This window comes from Myotis myotis, unplaced genomic scaffold (genome assembly GCF_014108235.1).
Source record: "Myotis myotis isolate mMyoMyo1 unplaced genomic scaffold, mMyoMyo1.p scaffold_m19_p_11, whole genome shotgun sequence".
In the NCBI taxonomy this organism is placed as follows: Eukaryota; Metazoa; Chordata; class Mammalia; order Chiroptera; family Vespertilionidae; genus Myotis; species Myotis myotis.
The window spans coordinates 23,530,925-23,554,069 of NW_023416315.1; the positions used below are offsets into that span (position 1 = coordinate 23,530,925).

Genomic DNA, 23,145 nt, shown 5'->3' on the forward strand with positions numbered 1-23,145 from the left:
AACTCAATTAAAATATATATATATATTTTTATATTTTAATTGATTTTAATATATATATATATATATATATATATATATATATAATTGATTTTTTTTTTTTTTTTAGAGAAGGAGAAGGGAGGGAGATAGAGAGATAGAAACATCAAAGAGAGAGAAACATCATTGATTAGCTGCCTCCTGCATAACCCCCACAGGGGATCGAGCCAGCAACCTAGGCATGTGCCCTGACCGGGAATTGAACCAGTGGCTCAGTGGTTGAGCATTGACCCAGGACAATGTAAATACCTGGGGAAAATCATACAATTTACCCCACTACCCAACACCTGGCACACATCTTCAGTATAGCCCAAAGAACCCTTTATTTGCTTAGCTATCTTTCTCCTCTAGGCTTTAAGCTCCTAAGGATAAAGGTAAGATCTGATTTATTCTTTTATACCTTGCCAGGACCTAGTACAGTTGCTGAATGGGTATATAAATTAATGACTGACCCAACAATTCAAGATGGAAAAATGCAGGAAGAAGATTGAGTTTGTTAAACGTAATGGGTTCAGTACCAACCTCATAGGCCAAATATGTTCTGAGCACTGTCCTGGTAATGGAACTGTCATTTTTAATACAGTCACTAGGAGCTAATGTGTTCTGAGTTCTATACTATCAACTCAGAATCACTCTTTTGGAAAATCTTAAAATAGTCTGTGATTTTAAAAATAGATTTTACTTTTTAGAGAAGTTTTAGGCTCACAGCAAAATTGAGTGGAAGATAGAGAGGTTTCCTACACCCACCCATGCATAGCCTCCCCTATTATTCACATTCCCCACCAGAGTGGAACATTGGTTACAATTGATGAACCTACACTGACACATCAAAATCACTCAAAGTCCATAGTTTACATGAAGGGTTTACACTTGGGGTTTTACATTCTGTGGGTTTGGATAAATGTGTAATAACGTATATCCACCATTATAGTATCATAAAAATAGTTTCACTACCTTAAAAATGCTCTGTGCTCTACCTATTCATCCCTTTTGACCTCTACCCCCAACCCAGAGCATTCACTGCTCTTTTTTTCTTTTCTTTCCAAACCTCACTTGAGAATATGTTCTCATTGATTTTTAGAGATAGAGGAAGGGAGGGAGGAAGGGAGAGAGAGAGAGAGAGAGAGAAAGAAACATCAATGTGAGAAAGAAACATTGATTAGCTGCCTCTGGAACTTGCTCCAACTGGGGATTGAACCTGCAACCTAGGTATATGCCCTGATTAGGAATCGAACCCACACCTTTTGGTGTACAGGATGACACTCCAACCAACTGATCTTTTTAATGTCTCCATAGTCTTGCCTTTTTCAGATGTCATATAGTTAGAGTCACATAGTATATAGCCTTTTCAGATTGGCTTCTTTCACTTAGTAAAATGCATTTATGTTTCTTCCATGTCTTTTCTTGGCTTGATAGTCCATTTCTTCTTAATGCTGAATAATATTTCATTGTCTGGATGTGCCAAGTATATCCATCCATTCATTTACTGAAGGACATCTTCGTTGCTTCCAGGTTTGGGCAATTATGAATAAAGCTGCTATAAACATTCATGTGTAGGTTTATGTGTGGACCTAAGTTTTCAACTCCTGTGGGTAAATTCCAATGAATGTGATTGCTGGATCATATGGTAAGAGTATGTTTAGTTTTGTAAACTGTCTTCCAAAGGGACCGTGCCATTTTGCATTCCCACCAGCGATGACTGAGCATTCCTATTGCTCCATATCCTTGTCAGCATTTGGTGTTGCCAGAGTTCCAGACTTTGGTCATTCTTACAGGTATGTAGTGATATCTCTTTGCTGTTTTAATTTGCATTTCCCTGGTGACATATGATGTGGAGAATCTTTCCATATGCTTATTTGTCATCTGTATATCTTCCTTGGTGAAGTGTCTGTTAAGGTCGCTGGTCCACTTTTTAATTGGGTTGTTTGTTTTCTTATTGTTGAGTTGCCTGTAATTTTTTGATTGGCCGATAGCCTTGATCTTAAATGTTCTCAAATCTTAAACTTAAACACCAATAATTTTAAAGTTGGTTTTCCTACTTTTAGAAGCTACCATTAAGGAAGACTAGTTACATAGTAGTAAAATCTGGTCACAGAACTTAAAAATAACAGAAAAAGAGAATGGGAAGATAGATAAGAGCACAGTGTTATAGACTTTAGAGAGTCCTTGAACCTCTGAAATTGCAAAATTTGGCGTGTGTACACATGCACACTTGTCTAGAGAAAGAGACTACAGTCTTGCATTAGAGTCCTAAAGGGATTTGTAAATCACAAAAGTTTAAATAAACCCGTTGTTGCCAAAAGAAGACAGAAGGAACATCATTTTTATTTATTCCCAGATGACGGTATTAACAGTCATTTATTGAACATTTACTTTGTGGTTGGCACTGTTCTAAGCACTTTCGTAGATATTCTCATTTACTTGTCAAAACAACTCTTATTAATATCTTTAATTTTTAAATATGGAGACTTGAATTTAGAGAAATCCTATAGTTCCACGTCCTGTGCCTAGTCCTTGGCAGAGAGAGTTGCCGGAGATGCCCCTTAACCACGATGCCATTTTCCTTCAGTCCGCTACATCATTTTCTTTTACCCCTCTCTGCCTTTCTTAATAATTTTGGTTAAAAAATAGCTTTTATTTTTAGCTCCCTGGCAGTCACACACTGGACAGTTCTCAGGTTTCTGGCAGAGCAACCCAGTTTGCATGTCATAAATATAACTGAAGACATAACTGGCCACTGAGATACATTTTCCTTATTGTGCAATCTTGCTAATGGATGGGCCTCACAATCCAAATGGAAAAGTCCTGGTGCCTCACCTAATTGACAGGCACTTTCCAAGTCCTGTTCGACTACTGAGTTCTGCTCATTAGGTTAATGAAAAGCAAATTTGCAGGATCCCTGCTAATGCAAAGCCTTCTAGTAGCAGCGATACACTTGCATGAAATTTATTTACCAGCTCTGATGTAAGTCCTAGCAAATCTCCAGAAATGTCCTGTATCTGCTAGCAATTCACTTGCTGCGGAAAACACCAAGCATCTCTCCAAAGGTCCTCTTTCAGAGAAATATTTAAATGAGTGACATTAAATTGCTTTACCCCATGCGATGAGTGCAAGGCCATATTGTGTGTGCGCCGGAGTGGGTGTTGGGTTTATGATCTGCCGGAAGTTAAAGATAAATCAGTGGTAGGCACTGTTGCGGGAGGGTTCAGCTCTCCAGGAACCTTTACCTCTGAGTGGTTACCTTGCCGATGTGACATTTACGTTTGTGAAGTGCCTTTGCCCTCCACTGGGTGCAGGCACGTTTTGTGATTGCTAGTTCCAAAGTGGAGAGGCTGACAGGGCGCCAGGGCACCTCTGAGCAGCCGCTGTGGTCACTTGCTCCTCTGACATGGCTGTCCCTGTATGTCTCTTTTATTTGCTCCCTCCCTTTCCTTTTCTGTTTTTTTTTTTTTTTTTTTTTCATGCTTCCTAGTAGCCCTGCACAAATATGACTACACGACAGGAAGCAGCACATACAAAGAAAGAGCTTAAGAGAAAGAGTCCAGAGTCAAACTGACCTAGCCCAGCTGAAATGACCTTGGGCAATAAACTCAACCGTAAAATGGGGCTAATAAAATATTCCTTACAGAACTGGTACGAGGATTTTAATCCAGTCAGATCACATATGTGTAGTGCCTGTTGTAACTTTTGTTACCGTCAGCAGAAACAAAACAATATATGGCAGAATGAATGGAAAGGGTTACCTCTACGGTGCAGACCATTGGCTGTGGGATTTTTATTAAAGGAGAAGTGACTGAGGTCTGGAGCACCCAGGGGTGTCTCCAGGGGCCCAGAAACATGTAATCTGGCTGCAAAGGATGACAGGATTTTAGTAAGCAGGTGGGAAAGAGAAGGAACAGTGTAATTGGGCTGGTTTTAAACATGTCGGCAAGTTCTTGAACACGTCTTCCATGAAAGAAAACTCCAATTCCCTCCCCTTGAAGGTGGGCTGGCCTCGCCGCTTGCTTCTAGTGACCAGAATGTGGTGAAGGTGAGACTGCATGATTTCTGCTACTAAGTTAGAAAATGTGATCCACTGTGTCTGTCCCTCCAGTACCTATATTCTATTATCTATCTATCTATCTATCTATCTATCTATCTATCTATCTATCTATCTATCATCTATCTATCATCTATCTATCTATCTATCTATCTATCTATCTATCTATCTATCTATCTATCTATCTATCTATCTACCTATCTATCACCTTCAGAGTCCCCAGCTACCCAGTAAGAAGTCAGGCTACCCTGAAGCTCCAATGGACCACGTGGGGAGACCACACAGAGTGAGGACACAGGCCCAAGGAGCCCCAGCGTCCCAGCTTTCTCAGCTCTGGCACCAGATATGTGCGGGAGCCTCAGATAACTTTAGTCCCAGCCACCACCTGACAGTAACTGTATGGGAGACCCTGAGCGACAGCTGCCTAGTGGAGCCCAGTCAACCACCAGACCCCCCCCCCCCAAAAAAAAATAATAAAATGTTGTTATTTTAAGCCACTAAATTTGGGAGTAATTTGTTACCCATAGTAACTGAAACAATAAACCGAAAGCATTAGAGCACTTACCAACCAAAGCAAATTTACAAATGAAGTAACGAAAGTACGAAACTAGTCATTTTCAGCTCAAATAGGTTAATTAATTTTGATGGATGATGTTTTGCAGTAGCCAAATGGATGCTGACATCATTGAAAGCCAAATGCTACAGTGCAAGCTTTCATGCAGCAGACTGATACACGTGTGTCCTGAGATGACTCAACGCTCCCGCCCCACTGCTCCATCCCAGCCACCAGGCAAGAGCTGGCTTCCACGTCGCGCTTCATGCCGTCATTGTGTTCTGGTCCTGCCTCTGTTCTTACACATCAGCTCACAGCAGGAACAGATGTTCTCCTTGATGTTACCATGATCCAGACCTGACAGCGAGGCTCAGAATTTTAAAAGTATTGATTTCTTTTTAAGATTAACATGAAAATAAATATATAACAGTTTAGAGGATTATCAACCACATAGAAAGTATTAGACAACTTGACTGAAAAGGAAAAGAGAGAGACACTCCGGGTAGTTCCACGTAAAAGGTGTACTAGAGTGGAGTTGGGTTAGGAATGGCCCTACCAGCCAGCATCTGGAGTCTGCACTGTTACCTTGCAGTCAGTATGGGGTAGGGAGAGACGTGATGAAAGCTCCATTGAAGACCCATCTCCCAGCTGTACGTGTGTGATGAATTAGACCACGGCGAGGCTGGAGTCAGGGAGAGACTGGCTAACAGTGTCTTTTCTATACTCATCCAGGACTTCAAATATCAGTGCCCACCAAGTTCTCAGTGACGATGTGGTGCTCCACTGGGCTCTTTGAAAACACAGGCTAGATCGTGAACTGGATGTCGTTTCCGCGCTGGGGATTTATGGTGTTCTTCCTCTACTCCTGCTCGTCACTGATAAATGATATAACCTTGGTCCTACCATTCATGTCCCAGCACCTCTAGGCCTTCATCTATCAAACAAGGGACAGTAACATATATATTCTATTCATGTTATAAATATTACATGTTGGATATATGAAATCTTCAAGAAGCTTCAAGCCTTCAGAGAATAGGATGAGCCTATACTCTTTAGAGTCCACTGTAGAGTTAGATCATACTTACAAGAGAACATTAAACTGTTGAAAAAAAAAAAAAGACATACGATGTTTCTTTTTTATTGCACAAACTATATTGTACAGCGTTAATAGAAATTTTTAAAATGAATAAAAGCCCAGTATACCACAGCTACCAAATATCAGCCTTTTATTTTCCATATTTCTTACTAATATACATTCACACATTTACAAGGCATAGTTTAGATCAGCTGTGGGCAAACTACGGCCCGCGGGCCAGATCCGGCCCGTTTGAAATGAATAAAACTAAAAAAAAAAATAAGATCGTACCCTTTTATGTAATGATGTTTACTTTGAATTTATATTAGTTCACACAAACACTCCATCCATGCTTTTGTTCCGGCCCTCCGGTCCAGTTTAAGAACCCATTGTGGCCCTCGAGTCAAAAAGTTTGCCCACCCCTGGTTTAGATGCACTGTTGTATTTTGCTTTTCTCACGTAAACATTAGCATTTTCATGTCATTCTGTACTGTTCAGAATTTTATAATAGTCCATCAAGTTGATACACCACAATTCATATAACGCCATGTTGCTTGAAGCACATCTGTATGTGCAACCTGTCCCTCCCTGGCTCCCTCCCTGTCCCCCTCTCGACTCCTCTCCTTCCCTTCTGTGGGAGAGGAAAAACAAGCAGCTCAAAAAGCACTAGGAATGGAATTATTGAGGCAAAGAGAATGAATATTTTTATTTTAAAATAATTCATTGAGCTCTTTCTTTAAAAATTAGGGGATACTATGTTTTATAAAAGACAAACTTTGGAGCGTGATGAAAACCCTGCACAGACAGGATTCAGTCAGTAGATTTCTCCACTGACGTTCTCCATTCCTGACGCTTGGTTTTCTGTCTTGGTGGCAGGGAAGGAAGTAGGAGTCGCTCCCTGAATCCACTCTGAAGAGTAATATGTGGAAACACGGGCTCCCTGACTGAGTTGACAAACCGGTGATTGAATTAGCCCTGACAGAGGTGCGATTTAGACTAAGTACCGCCTTAGCGCCTTGCCTATGACGTCAGACGACCTCAGTTTGAGGAAATCTTCAATCCCAGCCAAACGAGGTTAAGCTCGTGTATTAAGTTGCAGGTAGTTCTCCGATGTAGGGACACCCGAGGTTTAGCTGCCTGCTTGCAAATCATCCAGGGACAGCTGCTGGAGGACAGGGCTGGGCCCGGGACACCAAGTAAACAAGGTCACAGAGCCAGGGGACAAGCTCGCAGGAGGCCATCCCACGACTCTCCCCCCCCCCCCCCCCCCCGGCTTATTTTTAAACAGTTACATTCTTTCTTTTTTTAAAAATCAGCACAAAAGTCTTTTTTATTTTTCCCACTTATCATGCCATGAATTCACAGGGAATGGGTTCCAGCAGCTCAGGCTCCTTTCCACTGGTTCTCACAAAGGGTGCTTGTCTGGGTGGAGCAGGCTGGTGCTTCAGGTGAGCCCAGGTACCTTTCTCTCTGGCTTTCTTCCTTTTCTGATCATTTCCCTTCACACATTTCAGGACGCTATCTCGGCTCTTAGAGAGCTTAATATGCTCAATACGCACATTCATTCTCTTGGCAAGAACCTTGCCCTTAACTTGCTTGTTCACAATAATGCCCACTGCATGCTGGGTGACACTGTAGACTCTTCCAGTTTTGCCCTGGTGACATGTGTGGGGCCTTCCTTTATGAACAGCGCCCATTCCCTTCATGTCCACAATATCACCTTCTTGTAGGTTCGCATGTATGTGGCCAAAGGAACCGCTCCATGTTTTCTAAGAGGCCTAGAGAACATATAGCGGGGCCTCTCTTTCCCTTTGTGTTAGTCATTTTGGCGAATGACTGGGAGACGGCAGTTCCGGCCGAGAGATAACAGTCACATTCTTGAAGATTAGGAACTATAACCTGGGACTCGCAGTCCAAGTACCTGAACTCTGTCACAGGTCACGGACCTGCCATCAGAGAATTTAACCAGAGGGGGAGGCAGTCGATTCTCTCCCATGTGCGTGGCTCCGGGGCGCACTGAGCTGTTTTGTAAACAGTATAAATATTAACTGCGCCTGTTGCATGCCAAGCCAGCATTAGGCATTATGAAATAGGAATGACAGCCACTGAAAGCTAGACTTCGTCGGGTAAATGATATAAGCATTTCATTTTTATCATTTGCTTTTGATGGGCATGTGGAAATGTCTGCCTCGAGGAAGCAGCAGATGGGCTCAACTCCTTGAATCCATGATTCTCAACCTTGGCTGACTTCAGAAGGTCCCAAATACAGAAAACGAGGCTCTGCCCACTTCAATTGAATCTGAAATTTCTGCGTGTACATGGGGTGGGGGTGAGGGGACTTTGGGAATTTTGAATCCTCAACCCAAATTGAGCATCACCATTCTCACACTATGGCAAAAAGTGTCTGAGACGTGGATCTAAGTATAATTAGTACTAACTGTTACCCACATACCCAAGTTGTTTGTTTAATGTCATCAACATTATTATTATGCACAGAAATCCTGCCCCCTTAGCATTCTTGGTGCTGGCTCCTTATCTGTCGCTTCCAATGTTTATTTCTCCTAAAGTTTCCCCCAAACCACAATGTGGATTTGGGCAGGCACAACCTATCATCTCATCGACAGCACCAGATACAGTATCATTCAGTGACCTCGTTGGATAAGGGAAAAGCTCAATCTTTGCCAACAATGAGGGCCAAATGTGGAGCTCCCAGGCTCCGCCAGGCTCCAGAAAGAATCATAGAATGGAAGGGAACACAGCGTCTCTGCATCTTATGGGTGAGGGGATTGAGAACAGGGAGGTTGGAACTTGTTCACGATCACACACAGCCAGGGAGTGGGACAGTTGGGTCTGGAACCCAGGCCTCCCAGTTCCCCCGCCCCACCTGGGGAGAGAGGATGGGGCCCTTTAGGGGGGAGGCGGAGTGGGCTTGCTCCCCCTCTCCCACCAGGCAGCTTTGCTGAAACCTGTTTTACGTAAGAGGCTTTAGGAAGGGTGGAAACCATGGCGCACTAGAGCATACTGGCGGTTCTGGTGTCAGTCACCATGTTTTTTGCAGGTTCGGGTAATCCAGCAGAGCCTGTTTACAGAGCGCTGGCCAGAGAAGTTTTCAGGTCTTTAAAACAGAACATGCACTGGCATCCACTCCTTTAGGGACTCCACCAAACTCGACTCTAGAGATCAGTGGTTCCCTTTCACTTAATCCTTTTAACTTGCAAAAGGGCCAAAGATCACTGTGTCTTGGACATTCTGCAATGTGAGAAGTTAACCTTTTCTAAATGAGTGAATGGATGGATGAATGAATAAAGTTAACCTTTCCATGCCTCCGTGCAAGAGCGCTTTTCTAGGTTTACAACAAACACTCTTGATGTTTCACTGACCTCTTCAAAGTTCTCTTCAGCTTATGTCTAGGTATGCAGATTTGTAGCCATAACCTTTATGTTAATGAAAACAATCCTAACAGTTCTCTATGTTATGTAGTCTGCAAGAATTATATCACTGAATTCTCCCAACAACCCAGTTATATTAGTTCCATTTTCCAGAGGAAGCCACTGAGAGCTGGGTTCTTGCCAAGGTTGAATATGTAATAGAAAGGGATTTGTCCGCAGATCGCTCTGCCTCCAAAGCTGAGTCCTTCATCACTGAGACCAAAGCACACCTCACCTCATAAACAATTATAAATTCACTTGTTATTTGGCTGAGGCATATAAAAGTCACCTATTTTCTTTTTAGATCATCTTTAAATAGAAGGCATTTTTCCCCCACCTCTCATTTATCTGAAGAAACAAGCCCAGTGAATTATTTCAGGAACAGCTAAAATTGCCACGAGCCTACGACAGATGGGGGCTGCACCCAAAGTAGCAGGGTAAGGCCCAGATATGAATGGGGATACCGCCAGCACCTGACATGTCATTTATTCAGTATTATATGCACGGTGCTAGGCATCGCAGCTACAAAGTGAGATCAGAATGGGCTTTCTCTCTCGGTGGAACTCACAGTCTAGAGGGGAAACAAGACTTATAAATGGAACATTTCAATATAATATGACAAGTACTCAATTAGCACAAAGCACAAGGCAAGTTTGGAGCACAGTGGTGAGTCAATGAATCGAGGAAGGGGTGGCCAGAGAAGCCTACCTCAAGGTCATGGCCCATACCCATCTGGTAAGTCTGGAAGGAGAAGGGGGAGCTAGCCAGACTGAGAAGATGGTGAGGAATGGGTGGGGAAGGGCACTGTAGACAGAAGAAATGGCACAAAGAGTAGAGCAAGAATAGCAAAGGGGTGCAAGGGGACTGTGAGCAGATCCATGTGTGGGATGTAAGATGTGAGGTAGGAGGGAGGTCGTGAGCTCACAGATGGCCTTATGTGTTTTGCGGAGCTTGGATTTCTCAGTAGACGCTGGGACATTATTTAAGAGCCTTAAGTTCATGAGTGACATGATCATATTTGCGTTTCAGTCTCATCACCCTGACCAGCTATCTCCTGTTTTCTGCTATCACTAGTGACTCATACGTGTGACATGCTCCCACGAGTTTATCCGGTGGTTATGAGCAAACCCCTAAAAGAAATCCATGCCAAGACACATCATAACGACACTGCTAACAACTATGGACAAAGGAAAAAATCTTGAAATCATAGAAACATGTCACCTTGTTTATAGGGAGAAGCAGTGAGAATAACAGAAATGGCAAAGGCACTCGTGCTGTTTTCCCAGTGCCGAACGAAAAGACCTGTCATCCAGAATCTTAAACCGACAGAAAACAGTACGACTGAATCTGACTTTATCAAAATTAAAAAGGTTTGTTCTGTGGAAGGCCCTACGGAGAGTATGAAAAGATAGTGTACAGAATGGGAACTGATTTGTAAAACATATCTGACAAACAAGCAGGATCGAGACTTTGTAAATAACTCGAGATCCGATGTTTAAAAAATCTAATTAGATTGTGGGCAAAACACATGGAGAGACATTTCACTGAAGAAGGTATTCAGATGACAAATAAGCTCATGAAAAGATGTTCAAAATCATTCGTTGTTGGGAAATGTCAATTAAAACCACAATGAAGTGCCTGTATACACCTATCAAAGCGTCTAAAATGAAAAATAATGACACCACCAAATGTTGGGGAGGCTGAGAACAGACTGGATCACTCATACATCTCTGCTGAGATTATAAAAGGGGACACACACTACAAAACACTTTGGCTTGAAGAGGAGGCGGGCGACAGAGAGGTGGGCGTGCCTGCCAAGTTCGGCAGGTGCATCCTTGTGGTGAGGGACTGTTGTGTGGCTTGGCTGTGTCCGTGTCCAGGTCCTGGTTGTGATGTCCTCCTGTTGTTGTAGACGATGATACCACTGGGGGAAACGGGGTAAGGGGCACGTGGTTCCTCTCTAATAGTTCTCACAACTGCATGTGAATCTGCAATTATCTCAAAATAAAATTTAACTTAAAAATAAGTTTGTCCTTGAAATGCCAGTGAATGGTACTACTTGATAGAGAGTTTCTGTAATTAAAAATGTTTGGCAGATACTGGAATAAACAAAATTTATCAGGTTTCCTTACTGGGGTCTCCTCAGAGTCCTGCATCTGTATTTTTATTTTAAAAAATATATTTATTTATTGATTTCAGAGAGGAAGGGAGAGGGAGAGAGAGAAACATCAATGATGAGAGAGAATCACCCACTGTCTGCCTCCTGCACGCCCCCTGCCGGGGATCGAGCCCGCAACCTGGGCACGTGCCCTTGGCCAGAATTGAACCTGAGACCCTTCAGTCCGCAGGCCAACACTTTATCCACTGAGACAAGCCAGCTAGGGCTGCACTTTCTTTTACGTGTAAGTAATGTGCCTAATGTCTTTCTAATAAGGCTGTTGTTAGTATTAAATGAGATGATACATGTAAGAGGGTATATAATACCTGAAACAAGTGTTAAGATGATTATTACTATTATATTTACTCTTTACCATAAATTTGTCACATTTGTGTTATTATATTAATTTTAAAAAATGTGGAGATTGATGCTTAAAGAAGTTTAAATAATTTGAAAGAGCACAGCTAGCAAGAGGCCGAGCCAGGATTTGATCTCAGATCTGTCTCTCAAATATCTGCTATTCATTTGATGTAATATTCCCTCAAAATGTATGATTTCTTTAAAAAGTAAAAATTAAAAGACAAGGGACAGACTAGGAAAGTATTTATAATTATATCACTTTCAAAGAATTTCATTCATTACCTTCATAAATCAATAAAGAAACTTTTCTAATATAACAATGGGCAAATCACCAATATATCAAATCGTGATAGTACCCAAAGGACATCTCAAAGTGTTCAGACTCAGAGTAAAATGAAAAAAATCCCTTTAAATTAATTTTAAATGCTTTTCTTTTTTTTTTTTCCAAAGTGAGGAAATCTTACATTCACTCATATAACACTGTGGTGAAATAGATACTCTCAAACAGCTGTCCATGTTCAGCATACCTTTGGTAGCGGGGAATTTGCTGTAAAATACTTACTTTTAAACTAGTTTTTTTAATTTCTAAAAGTTAATAATATTAATTAAAATTTTTAAAAATGAAGCAGATACATAAAGACTTAATGCTCAAGGATGTTTATCACTGCATATTCATATGAGCAAAAATGTGAGAAAAACCTTAACATCTCTCAGTAGGGATGGTTAACAAATATTGGGACATTCATATGATTGCAGTAATAATCCTGTTTTGAAAAAGTACTGGTATAAGAAAAATGCAAATATTTTTACATGAAAAAAAGCAGAAAACCTCCAATTTTATAAAATCAAAATGTATGTATGTGTGTGTGTGTGTGTGTGTGTGTGTGTTTGAAGAAAATACATCAAAAGGTCAAAGGTGTTTCTGAGCTGAGGCTTTCATGAAGAATGCTTATATTCTTTACTATACTTTCAAAATTTTCCACAATAATAATTCAGGAAAAACAGCGACAATCTGCTTCTTCCAATGGGTTAAATTCAACACTAATGTGAACATCATTAAGCCCCTGTTTTGTGGTACCTCCCAGTTGGAAGGACTCCGGGGTCAGGGTGCTATCTCCCAGGGCCGTGGGAGAGGTGAGGGTGGGGAAGGGAGCAGGATGTCAGCAGAAATTCTCTCCCGCACCAGCTACTAGTCAGCAGCAGGGTGAAATGTGAGAGGACTGGCACCTGGCTTCCCCCACACACCCTCCCCTGCCCCTCCTGCTCACTGTTTACCACAGACTCTGCAATCACACGGGCACCAGGTTAGCTGTGTGCTGAATACCAAGCGACTGTCAAAAGTTATTTCTTGCCAATTTGTTGAAAGGGATAATAACATAGAACAGTATTTGACAGCCTGAGGACACTGTTGTTCACACCAAATATTATTTAGATCGTTTAAAGTGTGGACCTGCTATGCTTTTTTAATTTTCTGTGTAACTGCCCGGTGCATTGAGCATGCAACAGGTTATTTAGTGATTGCTGCCCAGCAGGCATATAAACTCAACTTGTCCACAGACCTTTTGGGCTCTTCTACCAAGTCTGTTCTGCCAGTGTTCATCATCTCAGCACAGGTGCTACCACTAACCGTTTGTTTAACTTCCAGCCTATAGATTGGTCTTGCTTCTTCACTTTCCTAATACCTCGGACCCCTCCAGGGACCCATTCTGCTCCCAAAATACAGGGTGCCCCCCAAAAATGTGTACACGCTTTAACAGCTGATAGCTCAATTGATGTTTCTTGTCAGATTTAACCCATTGGATTAGTAATTACTCAAATTGCGTACACATTTTTGGGGGGACACCCTGGATATTTGGAATCCATCCACTTCTTTCTATCCACATTATAACCCATTAGTCCAAGCCAAACCAAATGCATCTGGATTGGTACATTTTTCTTTCTGAACAGGTCTCCCTCCTTCCGTCCTGCCTCTTACAATAACCTCTACCTGGAAATGCAAGTGATGTTTTATAACGTAACGACTCTTAGAGAAAACTCTGAACTCCTTGAATGGGCGTTAGGTTCAACCTGATTTGACCCTGCCAACCTCTTTGATTTCACCTCCTACCACTCTCTCCACCACACTCACTTCCATAGTCTTCTCACGGTCCCCAAAGAAGCCCGGCTTGTGCCCACTGTGGAGCCTTGTCCCAGCTCACCTCTCTGCCCAGAACCCTTTCCCCCCAGACCTCTGTTATTCAAGCCTTAGTGAAAATTCACCTCTGCATCAACTACCTTCCTTAACTTCCCAATTCAAAGTCGCTCTATCATGTCCTATTCTCCTTGCTTCATATCAATTACAATTCTGCACTTAATATTTTATTTGTTTAAAGTCTGTCTCAACTGAACGCAAGTCCCAGGGAGCTGGAGTCTGGTCTGTCTTGTATCCTACACCTCTAGAATTGCGCCTGGCAGGTAAATATTTATTCATGAATAAACAAGTATCTAATCATATAACATATATTCTCTGATTGACCCACTGGGTCAGGAGAGGGTTCCACTAAGTGCAATGGGGTGAGAGACAGAGAGGAACTGACCCATCAGACGGGGCTGGGAGCAGGGGCAGGCCCAGCGGCAGGGACGAGGGAGACTCCAGGACAAGGACAGTGACCCAGTCTGGCAGGTAATGACCACCAACAGGAGTGTGTGGTCAGTGTGCACAGCACAGGTGATGTCAGAATGGACGATGACTTCAGGAACAGCTGTCTGTGAATGGCAAGCTCCAGGCAATTCACTAAGTTGCAGGTAGAACTCTGATTGAGGAGAAATGGCAAGCCGCCAGGAGAAGCCGCAACGTAGCAGGAACTGGAGTGTGAGGCAGGTTATTCAGACAGGAGCTCAGACTCAAGGAGCCGGGAGGGCCTCGGGACTCAGGACTGAGGCGCCAGACCAGCCTGGGTGTGGAGACAGAGGTTGAAGACGGCTTTCTGCTGGGTCCCCTGTTCAGCTGGCTGGCGGCCAGAGCTGGGACTGTGTGTGCTTCAGCAATTTTACTACATTCAAGGGTATTTAATAGAACAAAATAAAAAGTATCCTCCGTCAGCAGGAGAACCAGAAACATCACTGGCCCTTGCGCAGTCGAGTCTGGGCTTAAAGGGAAGAGAGGCAAGGTGACTTCCCAGAGGCTTCCTGTCAGGTGCCACGGGACTAAAAGCACCTACAATGGCACCTTCAGATAGAGATGTAGCGTCATAACCACCCGTAGGCCAGCAGTGTCATCAGGACCCTATCAGGAAAAGCACTCCTCTTACCTGTGGCTCCACATGCACGCGTGGCAGCCGGCCGATCCCCTGCACGCTGTCGTCGGGAAGCAGAGGTGGACCTCCAGCAGGCGGGGGCCAGGCCAGGCCCTCCCTGCAGACACCCTCTGTGCCGTCACTGACCCCAGGACCTGATGCTGGGCAAGGCTTCCTTCCAGCCCTTTGCCCGGAGGTCTGCATGAGCCTGGAGCAGTGCTCTCAGCGGCACCTGGCGAGTGGGATCACCTGGAGAGCTGTAATAACCACCTCAGCCCCGTCCTACACTTACTGAGTCTGATGTGATTGGCCTGGGGTGTAGGCCCAGCTTCCAGGGTTTTTAAAAGCTCCCAGGTGGGTCTAATGTGCAGCCAAGGCAGAGCCTGGGCTCTGGAGCTGGATTGAACACAAATGGAGGGGTCACCTGTGTCAGTGCTGGTGGGGAGGGTGCTGAGGGGTACCCGGAAGCCAGGCAGAGTCATCTATCAATTCCCAGCACAAATGGCTATGCATCTATCACGTCTGCTTTATGTTGTCCTGTTAGATCAAATAGCTTTCAAATGTCTTGACATTATCAGTAAATAATTTTTGAAATTTCACCTAGATTTCATTTTGTTAATTATACAAAGAATTTTTACTCCTTGGTTTTTTTTCATCTTGAAGAATCAGAGGCTCAGGGTTATGGCTGGAGGTCACATGGGGCACTAATTATTTTGTTTGAAGCAGTAGCTTAGTGACGGCTGAAGCAGACTGGATAATCAGACAGATCGAGGTTAAAATCCCAGTTTGGCCACTTCCCAAATCCGCAAATGAGAAGTGAGATTTAGAGTAGCACCCATCTGATTCCGTCTTTGTAAAAATTAAGTGAGCTTCTATATGTAAAGTTCGTGGCCTGGTAACTAGCCTATAGTAAGATCCTCTATTCTCACTTCTGCATCTTCGTACTCATTTTCTTTGCTGAAATCTTTCTTTACAGGTTGCAGCGTTCATTTCTTAGACGCACTATCATTTAGGCAACTTAATGTAAGCTTTCACAACAGTTGCATTCTATACTTTGGTATTAGTTAAGTTTCTTTTGGTTGCAAAAAGCAGAAACCAGCTCTGGCTTCCTTAAGGCAAAAAATATCAAATTCTGGGAGGATAGCAGGTACACAATAATTACAACCACGTCACAATGAAGCCAGCACTCATTCAGAGCAGCTCTAAGCTGCAGAAGTCTAACCGACAGCATTAACGTTTTCACCTTTATTTGCTTTGCGGTATTAAGTAGCATTATTTCTAAATACCTTGAGCTTTTTTGAAACCACATGCAACATGGACGAGGGCTGCCCTCCGCAGAGCTGGCTGTGATGGGTGAGACAGCCCTGGAAGCACCCGGTAGAGAGGCGGGCACACATAGGCGCCCACTATAGGTGTGCTTCCAATTCTTTACATTGGTTTTCCTAATTTTTCAAACAAGATGTCCTTTGACCTACTGCATTTGATAAAGATGTCTCCTTGAGGATCCCTTCTTCTCTGTCCCATGTGTCTCCAGGCCTCAGCACTTCTGGGGGATGAATGAGGTCATTTATCTATACCTATGTTTTGCTGGCCTACTGCCTCCACCACACATGCTGCACCTCTAGTCCATTAGGAAGCCACCCTCCTGCCACCCACACAACTGCGTGTCCCAGGAGGTGTCCCTCCTGTACACGATGGCCCTGGTGACCATGGGACTCGCTGACCTCACCACTCCCACAGGAGTGGCCATCCTCTCTGCCTGTGGCCACTGTACCCTGCTCTTCACTCTGCTTAAAGGTCTCTTTAAGTACTCTTATTTCTGTAGATAAGTTCTCTCTATTTTTAAAAATATATATTTTTATAGATTTTAGAGAGGAAGAGAGAGGGAGACAGAGATAAAAACACCAATGATGAGAGGGAATCATTGATCAGCTGCCTCTTGCACGCCCCACACTGGGGATCGAGCCAGCAACCTGGGCATGTGCTCTGACCTGGAATTGAACTATGACCTCCTGGTTCATAGGTCGATGCTCAACCACTGAGTCACGCAGGCTAGGCAATAAAGTCTCTCTAAACAAGCTCTTCAAACCTCCCCTCCCCCAGATTCCTTTTGCCCCTCACCTGGCCTTCAGCCGAGTCCAATGTCTCTGAATCCTAGCAATGGACAGACCTAGCGTTGTCTCCCATGAGGCTCCCTGACAGCCATGCCCAAGGCCCCAGGGAGACCTGCCTGTCCTTATAATTCAACAGGTGTGTCAAAAGGTCTGGACCCCAGAGAAATAGAAGTCTCCAAGACAAGGTATTTGCTATGTCTGTATCAAAGCATCTTTTAATTTCTCTCCTCTTCATTTCTATTTTCTCTCTTTTCATTTATCTTTATGAAATTTTACTTCATAGAGTACATCCTTTTTCTTTCCTATTAACAACAGAAGAATTTCAGAATGGCCATAAGAAAAACAAAGGCAATAACAACACAAAAATCACCTGAGCAGCTGATGAAGTCAAATTTATCATTTCAGCACCGACAAAAAGTATTATGGTTGAACAGAAATGAGTAAGAGAAAAATGTTTCTTTCTCATGGTTTAAAATCTTCAGTGGCATAGGACTTCTATCTGCTATTTGAAATGTCCCACCTGGGGTGTATTCAAAGTCTAAAACTCCAACAGCAATTCAATTTAGTATTTAAAAAAAAAGAACTATGTGTCAGGATAGAGTACTATTGCCAGAGGAATCTTTCAAACAAATAAGTCAGGCTAAAGATAAAACAGACAATTCAATAGAACAGACATTCGAAGACTTTAGTTCAACAAATGTTTGTGGGGTGACCAGCTCTTTGCTAGTGAATAGGTTCTTGAACTTACTAGTCAGAGGATTATAAAAATGAAGTTAGTCTTGCTATCTTTGCTAGGCTTCTAAAATGTTTTTTGGTTGTTTTTATTATTATTTTAACACTGAGAAAAAAGGCAATGCTTTCAATACATTAGTGAAAGATTCTGTGCCAATTGCAGCGTAATCAGGAAGCAGGGTTTCTCTTCCAGTAAGTGATTTCTGAAGTGTTTACATGAAAGAAAGGTTCTCAACTAGCACTATGTTAAAAATAGAATTTTATTGTATTTTGTAGTATCATCAGTGCCAGATTAGCCACATCTGTCACATTTACTCTGTAAACCAAGGAGTTAGTAGAATCTTGTTCCTGTTCAGTGAAGAACACTGTTTTGTTGTTTTTTGAAATGCCACCTAAAATCTGTGAAGAAGGTTTCTTTTGGCACGAGGGACTTGATAGCGTATGGGGGAGCATGTGCGTGGTCCTGTGCGCAGGCTCGGAGGGTGGCCCCTGGGAGCCTGATAAAAGCTGGAAAAGAGGGGGAACAAAAATGCTTACACAGGCTGAGAATTAATTGCCTCCATCCAGCACACGCAGTATCAAAGCGAGCCGGTCTCACTCACTGTCAGACCCTGCGGAGCTGAGAAGCAGATGATGATGGTTCCATGGCCAACATCCTTTCGCTGCATGTTCTATGTATAGTTAGTGAGATGATTAAAAGATGAGTTCCAATCCTGAGGCATTTATAGCGCCCAGCTGTTGTGGCTCCTCTGATTCTTTCTGGGCTCAGTAGACACCTCTGGCTTTTTTTTTTTTTAAAAAAAAACAACCCTTTTTAACATTTTACAACAAGCAAATGTAACTAACATGCTGCTGGACCACTTTCCTGCCAGGCCCCAAATGCCTCCAACTAATACACAGAGATCCTTGAAAACACCCCAAATGTGACTAATTATCCAGAAGTGTTGTTCAGTAGCAAATGAAAAACCAAAAAGCACGGGAAGGAGAAATGTTTCAGGACTATGAAGCTAAACCAGGAATGCAAATTTGTTATGATGGAAACAGAAATCACTGCTGGGACTACATTTTAAAAATTGTTAAGGAAGCTCATCTTTTCTCTGTCAAAGAGAATCTCTTTAGCCAAGTGTCTGATCTTTTGTCAATGGAAAATAAAGCTAAGCATCATTTTACCGAATACTTACATATTTTCCCATTTTAAATAACCAGGTAGATTCCAGCTTGTACACAATGTTAGTGAAACCCACAGATTCACAGCCCTGTGGTCCATCTTTCTTGGCATCTATGCAAGAGAATGAATAACAACAAAAATACTGTGACAGTGAAATTTAATGTCTAAGTGAGGATGTGTATGGGGGTTGCCTAATTTTCCCATTCACCTCTGAAGTCCTGGCGTGTTAGGGGAAGCAAAAATGGGTCTCCTTACAAGGGGCTCTAGGTGGGAAAAGTAGCAAGATATGGTGGAGCTGCCCTAGCCTCAGCATTGAGACGTGTGAAGGAGCAGAGGGGGAAAGACTGTCTCTCACCAGTATGGGTAGGGGGCTTGCACTTGGGAACAGAGTGGAGATGTCAGAGCTCAGTCCTGGGAGGGGTAACACGGAGTGAGGCGCTATGATGTCATTTTTGTCTTTCATCTCTCTAACCTCAGTGCCTACCCCAATACCTGGCAAATATTTACTTAATAAATATTTGTTGAGTTAGTTTATATTTTCTTTCCACCCACATCCTAGGGAACTTGCTCAGGTTTAAAGATGCAAAGAATCTGTGGGAAGCAATGAGATAAATTATAGCTGTTATGCACTTTCAGAAACAAAGAAAATAGGGCTACAAAATTTGGGAGTTGTGTTAGTCAGACATGTTAAGTTAGGCTGTGGTTACAAACAACCCCTTAAATCTCAGAGACTTAACATAATAAAAATTTATTTCTAACTTATGCAAAGCCGGATGCAGATGTTCCTGGTCAGCTCATTCTCCTCGGTGGCTCTCTTCCAGGTGGTAACACAGGGATCTAGACTCTTTCCTTCTAGTACTTTCATCATCCCCTATGCCACCACTGCCCTCTGACCTACCCGTTTAACCAGCCAACCACAAAGTGAAACAAGAGCGTAGAGAAGGTGCACCCACTTTGAATTGTTTCATCCTGGAAGCTATACACCAGGTCTGCAACAAATTTCCATTATTGAGAACTAGTCACCTGTCCCCAACAGATAGGAGGGGCTGTAAAATGTAGTTTAGCTATGTGCCCAGGGAGAGAAAGGGGTCTGGTGAGTATCTAGCTCTAGCCAGTCTTTGCCATGAGAACCTGATCAAAGCACTGACTAAGACAGTAACAAGATAGGTAATAGCTGGAGAAGCCAAGCCACAGTAATAACGTCAATGAGTCAGAAGACCAGAGGAGGAGCAATCAAATAGCAGCCAACCAGGAAGGCAGGTCAAGGTCAGTGCAAACACCCAGGGTTGGAGGGTAAAGGTAATTTCTGTCTCCAAGGAGAACCACCTTGAGATAGTGCTAGGGGAAGAAAGTTACTTAGAGGATCTGGAGTGTAGGCAGGCCTCCTGTGAGGACACATAGACTAGTCTCAGAGGTATCCACTTAGTACTTGTAATCTGTGGGCTCCAGGAAGGTAGAAATTACTAGGTGCAAGTCACATAATATTGGGCATATACACAACATGCTAGTAACTTTCATCTGTTGAGCATCTGTTATCCAGGCACTTTATATATATCATCTCTAATTCTTCCAATAGCTTTTCAGTATACTAGTTTTTCCTAGTTTAATGAGGAAACTAAACTTTAGAGCAGTGATGGTGAACCTATGACACGCGTGTCAGAAGTGACACGCGAACTCATTTTTTTGGTTGATTTTTCTTTGTTAAATGGCATTTAAATATATAAAATAAATATGAAAAATATAAGTCTTTGTTTTACTATGTTGCAAATATCAAAAAATTTCTATATGTGACACGGCACCAGAGTTAAGTTAGGGTTTTTCAAAATGCTGACACGCCGAGCTCAAAAGGTTCGCCATCACTGCTTTAGAGGGATTAACTTGTCACACATTTTGTGAGTGATAAAGCTGGCACGTGAACATGTGAATCTGATACTAAATTCCAAACTGCACTGTAATCCCAGCTAAATCTACTGCCATGTAACAAACCGCCCCAATATATGGTGGCTTAAGAAGAATGCTTCATTCTTTTCCACGAGCCTATGGGTTGGCCGAGCAGTCCTTCCGATGTGGGCTGGGATTGGCTGGTTCTCTTGTCCATCTTCGGCCAAGGGCAGGTTGGTGCAGGCTGCTTGACCCGGAAGGCCCTCAGCCAGGCGACTGGTTCTCCTCCAGGCGTTCTCTCATCCTCCAGCCCCCTCGCCCAGGTTCCAAGAGAGAATGGAAGCACGAGGCCTCATGAGGTCGAGGCTTAGAACTGGCACACACCACTTCTGCCACGTGGCCAAAGACAGTCAGGAGACCAGCGCGGGCTCCAGAGCGGGGAAACAAAATCTCCTTCTTGACGGGAGAAGCGAAAAAGTCACTTTGTTAAGGGCTTGGGTGTGAGGAGGAGTAGAGAGTTGGGGCCATTCTGCAACCAACCTACCATAGCTACTGTCTTAGATATTTGCCCCTAAAAAAAGGTAGTAACATGATGGTTAAAACGTGTTTTTCATTAATTGGTAAAAAGGCCCGAGTCTTCCAAGGTGTATGTATGTGTTGTCTAGTCCCTCTCTCATCTAAAATATCCGAGACAGACAATGTGCTAAATATCTTTTTTTATTTAGGGAGGCAGGGCACAAAAATACCCACCTCCAGGCACCGGATCTATCTACACAGAAAATAGTCTTACAGCAGAAGATCTTTAAAAAGGAACAAACTGAAAATTGTACTTCCTGCATGCCCTGCAGAGAAGGGAGGGGGGGAAGGGGGCTGTGAAAGTGTGATGAGCAGCTGGCTTTTATTTTTAAACACATAATATTGCTTCCCAGATTTTTTTTTTTTTCCCCTAGAAAAATGGAAGGAGACTTACGGATTCTAATACACAGGAATATCATTGGAGTGGACACTAATGTAATTGATATGGTTTTCAGAATAAAGTTGTTTCTTTATAACCTATTTGTTTTGTTGACAGAGTGGGAAGAAGAAATACACAGTGAATGCTGGAAGGTGAAAAGTGCCATAGATCCTCATTAGGCCCTCAAGAGAGGTTTGAAATGCCTGATTCGGGCTTTAGTCAGATTGACTTTCTTTCCGGGGGCTCAGTTTTGATGTTCATGGGCATGAGGACCCCAATCTCACAATCCTCTAGTACTTGAGGCCTTTGTTGGGAGGGAATACTCCAAAACCAGCAGGGGTGGCTAGGGTGCTTCAGTATTATATTTAAGTCCAAAGTTATGAGTGAACTAAAGGCCTAACATTAGGAAAGCCTCAGGGAGAGCCAACCAAATGCTTCCTCTTTTTTTATGAGGCCACTTGGTGGTAAATCTGGAAATGATAAGGCAACTGATGCATAACCAAATTGTCTTGCAGGTTTTATGGTCAATTTATGGGACTAATTTCTATAAACTCTCACCAAGGATTGTAAAATAAAATGTCCACAGGGATCAGTAAGGTGGTAACTAAAGCAAGCAGGGAGAATGGTGATTATGGTGAACCCCACCTAAAGGGAACCGATTGAACGGGCAAGCCAACCCAAGTCAGCCTGTGGGCAGCTAGGCCTGTGCAGTGCCAGCCGTGACTTCTCAGGGTCAATGCCAGAGCAATAGAAAGCCGGGTCCCTCCAGTCATGACGACTTGTACCAAATCAACACAAGGATTAAAGACCTTTTTGTTCTGGCTCCTTTTCTACTCTTGTTGTGAAACTTAAAATAATATCACAAAACTATGTGCCAGTCTCAAGAAGCACATATGTGATAGTATGTGATTGACAACGCTCAGGTTTCACCGGTGTCTTCTCTAAAATTGTCTACACATATCAAGAAATGCAAAAACAAGTATTTCTTTGGGGAGGGGGGAAATAAAAAAGGTTCTAAACAACATATTTTCTCTTGAAACATACATGAAATTCAGATAAAAGGGTTATTTTTGCTGTGTTGTTAGGTAGCCCTTAGAGCATTGGTTCTCAACCTTGGCTGCACATTAGAATCACCTGGGAATCTTTTTAAACGCCTCATCCTCCAGAATGAGGCCCAGAAATCAGGATTTTAAAAAGATTCCCAGGTGATTCTAATGTGCAGCCAAGGTTGAGAACCACTGCCTTAGAGACTATATTGTGAAACCTGACTATCACCGAGACCCAGTGTGGCGCAGTGCATGCACTATGTCAGTTCAAAGGAAAGTACAAAAGCACAAAAGAAATAGATATTTATCTATATGTCTCCATGTC

The 23,145-nt window shown here is 42.9% G+C and overlaps 1 pseudogene; it reads right to left on the reverse strand.

Annotated features, from left to right (window-relative positions):
- Positions 1 to 7,014: 7,014 nt before the first annotated feature.
- LOC118665687 lies at positions 7,015 to 7,530 on the reverse strand (annotated as a pseudogene).
- Positions 7,531 to 23,145: the final 15,615 nt, after the last annotated feature.